This window comes from Vigna umbellata, chromosome 7 (genome assembly GCF_029865625.1).
Source record: "Vigna umbellata cultivar VRB3 chromosome 7, Vumbellata_1.0, whole genome shotgun sequence".
Taxonomy (NCBI): Eukaryota; Viridiplantae; Streptophyta; class Magnoliopsida; order Fabales; family Fabaceae; genus Vigna; species Vigna umbellata.
In genome coordinates, this window is record NC_142171.1 from 18,900,217 (window position 1) to 18,906,429 (window position 6,213).

General features: G+C 32.4%; 1 pseudogene across 1 annotated transcript; it reads right to left on the reverse strand.

Moving 5' to 3' along the window:
- Positions 1 to 1,136: 1,136 nt before the first annotated feature.
- Positions 1,137 to 5,175, reverse strand: LOC124833066 (amino acid transporter AVT6B-like; annotated as a pseudogene). Its single transcript, XR_015781075.1, has 7 exons — positions 4,960 to 5,175; positions 4,376 to 4,861; position 4,310; positions 3,890 to 4,041; positions 3,207 to 3,407; positions 2,001 to 2,466; positions 1,137 to 1,673 (listed from the first exon to the last, which is right to left on the reverse strand). The product of XR_015781075.1 is annotated as an amino acid transporter AVT6B-like (transcript).
- Positions 5,176 to 6,213: the final 1,038 nt, after the last annotated feature.

Consider the following 6,213-nt stretch of genomic DNA (forward strand, 5'->3'; position numbering starts at 1 on the left):
AAATACTAAATAAGTTATCAAAAATTTTAACTTCTCCTTATAAAATTACTATAATTTTATATCCAAAATTTACATTTTTCTATCCACTAAAATTATTATTACTAATAAAATGCTAAAATTTACTACTATATATATATATATATTTTTATTTTTATGGGTCTTACAGAGACGGTCTAAATAAAACTATATAAGACCGACCAAACCGAACAGTTCACAAAAATCAACTGGTCGATTCTCTAAGTCAATAAGACTATGATTAAGGTAAAAAACAAATTAGAGCTATTGGACTAAAATTGGGCTATGATTAACTTGTCACTAATCCCAAACCCATTGTAAAAACTATAAATACAAGTCAAAGGTAAGTGATAGGTAAGTTGTATTTATTACACATTTATTACAATATTGTCAAACGTTTCACAAACATTGACTTTAGCATCGGAACAGCAAGAAGGCAAAATTGTGAAAGAGTTTGGTACTCAATCCCGTAACCGTAACAAAAATGTATCATGTTACCATTTTCCGTAAAAGAATCCTTCGATGTGACACTATAGCTAGAAAGCAAAGTTAAAGCTACTGCTTCTTCTTGCATCCCACAATTATTAAATGCACCCTCACAATAATACGAATTCAAATACCTTTCATTACTACATCACACTATCAATGTTACTATCATCGTTCGTTGCTACTGCTGTCATCGCACTACTATTGTAAAGGAAGAAGATAAAAAAGGGAAGAATGTTGCATAGAAAGAAGAAGAGAGAGATGCATAAAAGAACTTATTCCGAAAAGTTCTTTCCGAAACGCAAAATCAAGGTTCTGAAATAGAAATCCCAGAACTTGGAATCATGTGGTAAGAAAAACAATTTGGAGAGTTCGAAAGGGCACTATTATCTTTTTTGTCAAATTCTGAAAGTTTAATAATTGTAGACCACATTATTTTATTGAGTGATAGTTATGCAGAGTGAAATTTTATACGCCTCTCATTCTTCATCCTCATCCATATCTTCAATAGAAGTGGAGTTCGTGTTCTTTCCTAACTCGTTATTGCCGTATATAGTATTGCTGGAACCTTATAATGATGTAGTCAATTTTTCTTCAACATATGACAGCTTGTGTTCAAACAGATTTCATGAAACTCTAAGGCACAACATCGAAAAGTGTTCTATAGGGGAGAATTTACAACACAATATATTACAAGCACGCTCACAGTTCTCTCACCTACATCATTATTTCATAATTCATAGCACGTCCCTTCAATCATTCAGCCAACATTCTATGTTACATTGACAATCAAGAAGAGCCTCTAGAACTACAATACCATATAGAGCAAATTCCAAAGGAGGATGAACATGTTGCAGGCCTTTACACAATTTTGAAGAACAACACATTGGGTTGCTTCTTTATCTTACAATCAACCCATCATTCGTACCTCTCAGAAAACATCAATTTTCTACTTGGCCAATAACCCTGTCACTCCTGTTTCTGCAAGTATGAACATATTGCGTGTGGACTTCTAAAGAAAGTTTCATGAAATCACTCCCATTGAGCTAAGACTAGTCTTGATCAAGGCAAGTGCATCACTGTATATAGCCACAACGTTTGCAAAGACTGCGAGGACTATCATGAAGACAGACAGAATCTTGTCCCTATTAGTTGCAATGTTGTACCGATCCCTGTAGTAATAAAACAAACTTTTAATGATAATGTCGAGTTCATTAATCACCACTAAAAAGAGCACAGAGATCAAGAAGTTTTCCATGCATGACAAGTGGCTGTTAGGCAGAATCAGTACAATACACAACACAACTTCATCCAGGATTTTTACACCCTTTTTAACCAACATGAATCCGCCTCTTTACAATGCCATTATTCAATTGTTACTTTCATTTTTCTCATCCCTCCCATGGTGGGTACTTAATACTTATCTAAACACAACTTAAAATATAACATTTTGAAAATTTCATGCACTACTGAACTGAAAAATCCAGCACCAAACTTACTTAAGGATGATGGCAGCTGGAAATATGAATGCTAAACATGCTGCAGCCGTTGCTCCAGTGAACTGGAAAATATCCCAAATGCTGGGTATGAAATTTGCTCCCCAAAAGGAAAAAACAATAAGGGCCACAGTAATCATTGAAAATCTGATGTTATCTAGAACCAAAGGCCTAGATGATGGAAACAAAAGACCATCAAGGTTGATCCGCACTGCATAGAAGACAACTGGAAACACAAGCATAAGATGTGCAGCATAGGTAGCACGAACAGCATCGTTGAGCACAGAACCAAAAGGAATCCCAAGATCAGTGTCAAAATTTGCAAGCACATCATCCAGAGTTCCTTCACCAAATAGAAGGAACCCAAAGAAGCTTGTCAATAAGTACACTGAAGCACATAGAGCAAGGGAAGCACGCACAACCCCACGAATCTGTGATGAGTCCTCGAGTTCATTGTCTATGGGGTGTACTGCAAAAGAAGAGTGCACACAATACAAATATCAAACTATATCCATGAAGTAAACACGTAAAATCAGTATAGCTAACTGCAGTCATGTTATGCTTCCATTCCCACATAACTGAAACTTTTGCAAGGGCCTAATAGCACTTGAGGCATCTGCTAGTAATTTCTACCATGACTTTAAGCAACCAAGCATAGGATACGAAAGGCATATTACCATTCATCATGTTATCAACTCAGAATGAAGTATATGATTAACAAGATGAAGAGATTTTAGGATCTATTTGGGTTGAGAAAACGTTTGTGGTTTAACACTTTGTTCCTGTTTTCTAAAGTTTATACAAGAAACTGTGAAAACAGAAACAATAAAAGTTCTTTTTTGTATAAACTTTAAAAAACAGGAAATCAAATGAGAACAAAATTAAATAGAAAATATATTTTCTCAAACTAAAAAAGGCTCTACTGTTCCAGTTTTGTATCATGATGAACACTCGGAAATAAACCAAATAACTTTAGCCAGGCATAAATCAATATTCATTTACCAAACCACTTTACCCTCAGTTTTCTTTTCAAATTAGTTGGACATGAACTGGAGTGAGCTTATAAAGGAACTGTAAGAATGACCTCACAAGTCACAATATTTTTTGAAATTAAATTATTGACAAACTTATATCTACATATGTCTGTTTTCAATAAAAACATTAAAACAGGGTAAAGAGCTCGAAACAATGGTCGAGAAACTTTCATACCATTGAAGTGGCATAGGTAGGCTGTGACAACCACAGGAGTACTGTAAACAGTTCAAAAACTGAGGAACATCAGTAATGATAGGGAATAATCTAGGCATCTCAATGCCTCCAATTCCAATCTTGAAAATTGAAATTCCCACAGCAATGACGAGAAAGACAACTGCTAACCAAATGATAATGCAGAAGTGTATCTCAACGAATCTGCAAAAAGCACAGTATGAAAAAAAAAATCATGAGTTTTTTGTATAGAAATAACTTAAGCCAAAGTATTTAAGACATTATAGTTCATGTTAGTATGTGATGTCACTAAGGTGTCATACTCCAACACCACATCTATGGCAACAAAACAACAAAAAGTTTTTATAAAGTTTCAGTTACTTGTTTGCTCAATTTCTACCATAAACATATTATATTCAATTCAAACCATAAAAAAAAACTGAGAAACATAAAAATTAAAGCAGTTAACATCAAGAAAATAGGTAGTCCATTTTATGTCAAGCCTTATTTCTAATTCATCTTGCCTGTCAACACTTCAAATAAATACTTGAGTATTTGAGATGAAAACCTGACATGTTTAACAACACCTAAGCATTGTCACAACCACAACAATTGGCGGTCAATCCAAATTGTGATATATCATGTTTTTAATTTTCACTTTAAAACAAGAAAGAAGAAACACTTACCAATGCGCTTGAAGCAGGACAAAGGTGCAAACACAGAGAGTGTTATAACAAGAAGAACAAATGTACGTCCTGTCCACCAGTAACTCCAAACCATCCTTCAAGTAAACCATAATGATGAACTCCACTAGAAGATGTTCCAGAAATCACATCACCTTCAATATAAACAACACAAAGCTGAATCACAACCCAAAAGTTTTCATCTAAACACTTGAAGTGTCCACGTTCAACTAAAATATTAACCCTAAAATATTAACCATGAACTAGATAACAAGTCCACCAAAATAATATTGAGTAGATTCATACGCGATAAGGGCAAAATTCTGCGTACAGCGAACTAATTAGAAACCACACAGACATGACTTTACCGCAAAGACAATTAATGATCAGATGACAACACTGCATAAAAAAATTAAAATTTACCCTGTCAAGCATTCTAATTAAGTTCATAGAATCTAAGGTATTAATCTTAAGAATATAGTTTTTTACGATAATAATCATGTAAATGATCAGCATTCCAATGTTGTTGACTACGACACATATCTGCACCAGGGCTTTTCCAAATTTTCCAAATGTATCCCCCACTAGAGTGGCATAAGAAGAAAGATTCCCTGCCCGGGAAATCCTAATCATGAACCCAATTGACTTCTCTGTCAAAAAAGCAATCAAGATTATAGAAAGAAGACCAGGTATCATCCCCAATTTTTTAACACATGCGGGCAACCCCATGATCCCAGCACCAATAATTGTGGTGGACAAGTTGAAAACTGCCCCAGAAAATGAAGCACCATTGAAATCATCAAACCCTGAAGAATCAGCCTCGAGAGTTTTAGGTATCAAAGGTGCCTTCTCATCAGCCACTGCTTTGTTCTTCCTTGATTTTGTCTTCTTTGCCCTGGGTTCTAGGTTCACGATAGTCATTTTCAGCTTTCAAGTTTTCTCTTTTCCTTGAAATTTAATACCAGCTCAAATAATCTGTCAGAAACCAAATACACCCATTTTTCAAGTTGAAGCAAACATTCAAACTATGAAGCAATTAATTCAGAAAATTTTGCGCGCTCAGTTAAACAAACCTGAAAGTAAAATTAAGGCACCAAGAAGAAAACAACAATCAAGATTAAATATTGAGGATCAAACGAACCCAGATCACCAAAATGCTCAGAAAGAATTCAGAATCCAAATCTCTCTAACCAACCAATCCAGAAGTCAGAGAGAATTTGGGCTTGTTGGAAATATGTAACCAGAGAAGAAAACAAAAACAAGGGCAGAAAGATTAGATTTCAGAGGGCAATGATGATTATTTATTTACTACAATTTGAGTAATATTCCAAAATAAAGATAAAATAGAATAAAGAAAAAACTAACGTACAATAGTTGTTCACCAAACTACTGCACGTAATTCACATTACGATTAAGGTAGGACTCTCCCTATTGGTTTGTATTTCTAAGACATGCATGCAAACTTTTTATTTTTAATAGAAAGTGATGATTTCTCTCTCTCTAAATATATATATATATATATATATATATATATATATATATATATATATATATATATATAAAGTGTTAATAATATGTTTTGTCTATGACTCATTTTTCTTATTTAAATGAGTTTGATATTCTAATGTTTAAGAAATTTTTGAATGTGTATGAAGTTTATTTAGGGTCTAGGATAAAAAGAAGAGGAAGATAAAGAGTATTTCATATTAGTCTTTTCAATTTTACTTCTATCTAAACATAAATTGTAATATTTAATTTAGTGTTATTTAATCTTTAAATTTTACTCTTTTGTAAATAAATATCTCAAATTAATTTTATGCCAATTGTTATTTATTTTATTTTTCAAACAAAAAATATTTCACTTTAATTTTTAGTTTTGGTTCCCAAGGTGCTTTACATAATCATCAGTAATTTTTTAAAATTTTAAGTCTAATATTTGTAGTGTTTTGTTGCTTTGAACATATCACAAACAGAGAAAAACAATGCATGACATTTCTGTCTTTTTCACGAAAATTGGAAAGGATTTGTTACCAAATTAAATTCAACATATTTTTAAAGACCAAAATCTAAACAAAGTTTAAATGATTAAAAATTAAAGGATAAAAAACGCGTAAAAAAAATTAAAGAACCAAAGTTAGGGATAATTAAAAAGTAAATGACTAAAATTGATAAAAATAAATTATGAATTAAAATTAAAGATTTTCAAAAATAAATAAACCAAGAAAAAGTATTTTAAAATTATTAAAGCACAAAACAAATTAAGCCACTAAAGTTGAAATGTGTTATTTATAGAATGTATATTAAAGCATTAAATACATTGTAATTGA